The sequence below is a fragment of the Miniopterus schreibersii genome (genome assembly GCF_964146895.1).
Source record: "Miniopterus schreibersii genome assembly, chromosome: 6".
NCBI classification, from domain to species: domain Eukaryota; kingdom Metazoa; phylum Chordata; class Mammalia; order Chiroptera; family Miniopteridae; genus Miniopterus; species Miniopterus schreibersii.
Window position 1 is genome coordinate 55,559,763 of NC_138107.1, and position 6,856 is coordinate 55,566,618.

The 6,856-nt window shown below is 40.4% G+C and overlaps 1 pseudogene across 1 annotated transcript; it reads left to right on the forward strand.

The window, feature by feature from the left end:
- Window positions 1-1,759: 1,759 nt before the first annotated feature.
- LOC308559136 (60 kDa heat shock protein, mitochondrial pseudogene) lies at window positions 1,760-3,652 on the forward strand (annotated as a pseudogene). Its single transcript has 2 exons — window positions 1,760-2,584; window positions 2,825-3,652. The product of its transcript is annotated as a 60 kDa heat shock protein, mitochondrial pseudogene (transcript).
- The last annotated feature ends 3,204 nt before the right edge of the window (window positions 3,653-6,856 follow it).

The following is a 6,856-nucleotide window of genomic DNA, read 5'->3' on the forward strand; positions in this document are numbered from 1 at the left end:
GTCCACAGAGGGCAGAGAAGTACCCGGATTAGGGCCGAAGTGCGACACACAGGCATCTACCAGCCAAAGTGGTGGCTGAGATGACTTCCCAATGAAACAGTGAATTAAAATGAATGTTTCTCTCGGCTCCCTCCTGAAAATGCACTAAAGTGAAAGTAGTAGGGGAAAAGGCATAAACCGAAAAAGATGAAGAGAATTGGGGAAAGGACAGCAGTAAATGAGAAATGTCATCAGATTCGGTGGGATGGAAAATAGAGGGAGAGGAACAGAGAAATCTGACCACCAAGTGCCTACAGGAGAACTGGAGACAACTGAACTACGGGGGGGGGGGCGGCATATGAGGTGAAAAAGAAGAGGTTTGGTTGAAATTCTGTTTAAGAAAAAATTAGATCCCAGGTCCCTAGCCTGTCTGGAGCAGCTAAGGGGTCACCCCCCCCCCCACCCACCCAAGTAGGAGATTCATTGTTGGGGAGCAGGGCCAAGAGGGATGCAGTCACAGCAGAGAGGGGCAAAGTGCTGTGCTGAGAGTGAACACTGACATCTAAACTACAAGGCTCTCAGCCCTCTGCCTCCAGCCCCCCTCCTGGGGGACTGACACCAGGTATATAGTCCTCAGATAGGAGACGAGTGGATTCTCTTTGGAGAAAATAAATAGCCCCAAAGAAAGGATATATAGATAATAACAGTTGGGGGTTTCTGAAAAATAAAAGGGGAGGTCCAAGTCCTCCCTGAATTATCCTTCAGATCCCCACCCTAAACGTCACACATACATGGGCAAGCCTCTCCTCCATGGACACACAGAGCTTCATTCAACCTTTTAGTGTTTAACAAACAGTCCAAGTATCCTCAGACATTCGAGGAAAGTTTTTAACATGGAAATTAGAAATCAAAATAAGTGAACAGCAAAAAGGTCAGCAGAAAAAGAAAACTAAAAACAAAACAAAAATCCTATAGTTAATAGCCTTGGTGAGAGAATGCATTTCCAAACCAAGAAGAGCCTGCCATTAAAAAGGAATGTTATTTACAATAGCCAAGAAGTGGAAACAACTAAAACGTCCACAGACAGATAAATGGATAAAGGAGATACAATATATACTACATAAAATGGAATATTAACCAGCCTTAAAAAAGGAGGAAATCCTGTCACATATGAAACACGGATGAACCTTAAGGACATTATGCTAAGTGAAACAAACCAGCCACAGAAGGACAAATACTGCATGACCCCACTTTTATGAAATATCAAAGGTGATCAGACTCATAGAGGCAGAAAGCAGAATGGTGGTTGCCAGAGCCTGGAGGGGGCAGGAAATGGGAGAATTTGTTCAATGAATATACAGTTTGTTAAGCAAGATGAAAAAATTTGTAGAGATCTGCTTTACAATGTATATATAGTCAACAACACTGTATGACACACAGATTTCATGTTATGTGTCCTTTACCAGTATTAAAAAATACTCACAAACCTTAGCTCTGGCCCAAACCGGCTGTGTGATCTTAAGTTACTTACTTGGCCCTTCTGAACCTTTGTTTTCTTATCATAAAATGGGGATAAACAACTACTTTGCTGAGGTATTGTGAGGATTCAAGTACACAATGCACAAAAGCACTGAAGCCAGTAGGACAGAACAACAACAATAAAAAGGCATGTTGGGAGAATGATATAAAATTCATGGGCATTAAAAATACAACAGCAGAGCCCCCACTCATTGCTGACGCCTGCGTCGCTGCTCGCAGACCCAGCTGCTGGTCCGCAGCAATGCTTCAATTACACAAAGTCCTTCACCAGATTGGGCCAGTGTTCAGGGCATTGGCTATTTACCTCACTGGGGCTAATGCCAAAGATGTAAAATTTGGTGCATATACTCAAGCCGTAATGCTTCAATGTGTAGACCTTTTAGCCAATGCTGTAGTCATTACTATGGGGCCAAAGGCAAGAACAGTGATTATTAAATAGAGCTGGAGAAGTCCCAAAGTAACAAAAAGATGGTAGGAGTGTTGCAAAGTCCATTGACTTAAAAGATAAAAATATTGGCATTAAACTTGTTCAAGATGTTGCCAATAATACAAAGCATTGCTGCTACTGTACTAGCACACTCTGTGGTCAAGGAAGGCTTTGAGAAGATTAGCAAAGCTGCAAATCCATTGGAACTCAGGAGAGGTGCGATGTTAATGATTGATGCTGTAATTGCTGAACTTAAGAAGCAGTCTAAACCTGTGATAACCCCTGAAGAAATTGCTCAGGTTGCTATAATTTATGCAAATAGAGACAAAGAAATTGGCAACATCATTTCTGATGCGTTGAAAAAGGTTGGAAGAAAGGGTGTCATCACAGTAAAGGATGGAAAAACACTGAATAATGAATTAATTAGAAATTACTGAAGGCATGAAGTTTGATCAAGGTTATATTTCTCCATACTTTATTAATACAGTAAAAGGTCAGAAATGTGAATTCCAAAATGCCTTATGTTCCACTAAGTGAAAAGAACATTTCTACTGTCTAGTCCACTGTACCTGCTCTTGAAATTGCTGATGCTCACCCTAAGCCCTTGGTCATAATTGCTGAATGTGTTGATGGAGAAGCTCCAGGTACACTCGTTTTTAAAAAAATCTTCACCCAAGGATATGTTTTAATTGATTTTTACAGAGAGAGGAAGGAAGAGAGAGAGAAACATCAAGTCAGACAAATATCGATTGGTCGCCTCCTGTGTGCGCCCCAACTGGAGGTTGAACCCACAACCTAGGTAGTGTCCTGACTGGGAATCAAACCTACAACCTTTTGGTTTATGGGATGATGCTCCAGTCAAATGAGCCACCTGGCCAGGGCAAGTACGCTCATTTTGAATAGGCTAAAAGTTGGTCTTCAGATGGTAGCAGTCAAAGCTTCAGGTTTTAGTGACAATAGGAAGAATCAGCTTAAGGACATGGATTGACTATTGCTACTGGTGGGGCAGTGTTTGGAGAAGAGAAATTGACCCTAAATCTTGAAGATGTTCAGCCTCATGACTTAGGAAAAGTTGGAGAGGTCACTGTGATGAAAGATGATGCCATGCTCTTGAAAGGAAAAGGTGACAAGGCACAAATTGGAAAATGTATTCAAGAAATCATTGAGCAGTTAGATATCACAGCTAGTGAATATGAAAAGGAAAAACTAAATGAACATCTGACAAAACTCTCAGATGGAGTGGCTGTGCTGAAGGATGGTGGGACCAGTGATGTTGAAATGAATGAAAAGACAGAGTATGAGCTGCTGTTGGAGGAGGCATTGTTCTGGGAGGGGGCTGTGCCCTGCTTTGGTGCATTCCAGCCTTGGACTCATTAACTCCAGCTAATGAAGATTTTTAAAAAAATGATACAGAAATTATTTTTTAAAACACTGGAAATTCCTGCAGCGACCATTGCTAAGAATGCAGGTGGTGAGGGATCATTGATCAGTTGAGAAAATTATGCAAAGTTTCTCAAAAGTTGATTATGACACTATGATCGGAGATTTTGTGAATATGGTGGGAAAGGAATCATTGACCCAACTAAGGTTACAAGAACTGCTTTATTGGATGCTGCAGAAGCTGTAGTCACAGAAATTCCTGAGGAAGAGAAAGACCCTGGAATGAGTGGGATGGGTGGAATGGAGGTGGCATGTCTTAATTCCTAGAATAGTGCTTTCCCATCATTATGAGAACTGTGAGAGGTGGAAGCTCAAGGGAGTGCTCCTCAGCTAGAACTTCCACGAAGTCAACTGAAGGAAATAACAAGAAAAGCCTGGCTGATTTTTAAGAAAATCACTATAATCATTGGTTACTGGTTTCAGCTGATAACATACAATGGTTTACTGCTGTCATTTTGTGTTTTTTAATAAAAAGACATTTGTACATTCCTGATAACTAAGTGCAAGAGCCATGTACCAGTGCACTGTTTTCAACTTAAACCACTGAGGCATATTTACTACTATTCCATTAAAGTCAGGGTGTTAGTGCTTGCTGTCACCCAATGAGAAATGAAGAAGCAGCCTTTCCATGGAGAGTAAGAATAACTGTGTACAAAGTAGAGAAATATCCAATTATGTGACAACTTTTGTGTGATAAAATTTTGTTTAATGTTAAAAAATATGATGGCAGAAATAAATACTGAACTAAGTGATGATTTAATCATGTGGAAAATGGCACTCAGAAGTTTTACAATTCTGTTGGAGAATTTATGAAGAATTTCTGATAGTGAGATAAAAATTAAGCAATAAGAGAGTTTATAAATATCTATGGGAAAATAAAGCTGTACAAGGAAAGAAATGGAATTTTATCATAGTATTTGGCTTGGCAGTGGGTGACAATTAAGTGATCAAAATAATGCAAACATACCTTAACATAGTAAAGGCCCACAGCTAACATCATACTCAACAGTGAAAAGCTGAAAGCTTTCCCTCTGAAGTCAGGAACAAGACAAGGATGCCCACTCTCACTACTTTTATTCATTCAACACATTACTGGAAGTCCTAGCCAGAGCAATCTGGCAAAAAAAAAAAGCATCTACATTGGATAGGAAGAAGTAGAACTTACTATTTGCAGAGAGTACCATACATGAAAACTGTAAGACACAAATAAATGAATATTCTGTGCTCATGGATTATAAAAATTGATGTTGTTAAAATGCTCACACTACCCAAAGCAATGTATAGATTCAACACAATCTCTATCAAAATTCTGATGGCATTTTCACAGAAGTAAAATTCTTGTGGTAATCATGTTGCAATATATATAAATCTATCAAATCATTGCATTGTATACCTACCACTCATATAATGTTATATGTCAATTATACCTTAATTAAAAAGTAAGTGACTAGATGGATTAATGAATAAATAAGCAAATATTCCAATAAAAAACAACAAAATAATGCAAACACTGAACACTAACTGAAAATGAGGGCATCATGCTAAGTGAAACAAGTCAAATAGAGAAAGACACATCACGTATGATCTCACTTATATGTCGAATCTAAAAGAACAGACAAAACAAAACTAAACTAAAAACAAGCTCATAGATACAGAGAACAAATCGGTGGCGCCAGAGGGGAGGAGGGGAGGGGGTGAGTGAATTGGGTGAAGGGGGTTAAAAGGTATAAACTTCCAGTTATACATAAGTCTTGAGAATGTAATGTAGAGCATGGTGACTATAGTTAATAATACTGTATTGTATATTTGAACATTGGTAAGGGAGTAAATTTTAAAAGTTCTCATCACAAGAAAAAACCCACAAATTTTTGTAACTATATACAGTGACAGATGGTAAATGGACTTATTGGAGTGATCATTTCACAGTTTATATAAATATTGAATCATTATATTATACACCCAAAACTGATATAATGTTTTATGTCAAGTATACCTCAATTAAAAAATAATGCAAACAACGCTAACGGAAAATGTGATATCACTAAACTGTGAGGTTGGAAGGAGGGAGGGTGGTGGTGGAGTATAAGAGTGCTAAGTCCTCATATAGAAAGCCAATAACTAATGCATAAAATTGGTAAATCAGGGAACAGTGGTTTAAAAATTACTCAGCAGTGAGCGGGCCTCCAATTCGTAAGAAACAACTGAAAGAGTTGAACTAAGGAGCTGAACTCAAGCTAGGGTTTGGGGGAGAGCCATATTATAAGCTCTGTGGTATCATCTGACTTTTTAAATTATGTAAATGTCTAACTTTGGTTAAAAGAAATAGAAAAAAAAAGCTTAGTAGACAGAAGTAGTGCTGAGAACAACATAATTAACTTTATTTGGAATGTGCTCAGTATATTAGCTCAGGCTGCATAACAAAATACTCTGGACTTGGTGACTTGAACGACTGAAATTTATTTTCTCACAGTTCTGCAGGCTGGAAGTTGGAGATCAGGATGTCAGCGTGGCTGGTGTCTGGTGAGGCCTCTCCTCCTGGCTTGCAGGTGGTCGCCTTCTCACTGTGTCCTCACACGACCTCTTCTTTGTGCATGTCAGGGAAAGAAAGATCAAGACAGCAAGTTCTCTGGTTTCTCCAGTTGCAAGGACACTAATCTCATCATGAGGGTCCTACCCTCATGACTCATCTAACCCTAAGGACCTCCCAAAGGCTCATCTCCAAATACCATCATTTCAGCATTAGGACTTACACATGAATTCCGTGTGTGGGGTAGGAGTTTCGGGGGGCACCATGCAGTCCATAGCACTCAGTAAAGACTTCTCAGAGGAGGTAACATTTCAACTGGTACCGAGAGTGGCAAACAGAAAAGGGGAGTTTTCAGAGAGGGAGGGAGGAAAAGGGTATAGGGGCATGTGACTGCCTGGGGTGTGCCTCTTGCCACTCATGGCTTTCATCCTGTGGGAGGAATTTCCTTAAGCACAAACATAGACATTCTTTGCCTCTTTCCTCACGACGGCTGGGAAGGTGGAGTCTTCCCTCCCCATCTTACCTCTAACGGGGAGCCGTGCCTCCCGTGAGCTGAGCTGTGCAGGTGGAGGTAGCTTGTCCCTGTCCAGAGCTGCCCCCAGTCTGCTGGCTGACAGACCTGAACCGCATCCTCCAGCTTAGCCTCACTCAGCAATATGTGGCTGTACCTCGGTCTGCCACTTCTTTTATTGTTTCATTCTTTCAAAGAGTTGTAACATGTCTCAGTCATTAGAGAGACAAAGGCTCCCCTAGGCAGTGCCCAGCACACCACTGGAAGGGTATCCAGTGATCTGTATGCCCATTTACAAACCTTTGACAATTTTTCCTAACAGTCTTTATTAATCCTTTGTCCCCAGAATTCTGCACAGGAGAATAAACTCCCGTTAGAGATTACACATTCCGGTTTACAGTGTTGGCTCAGCAGATAGCAAAGGTGGGGAAGT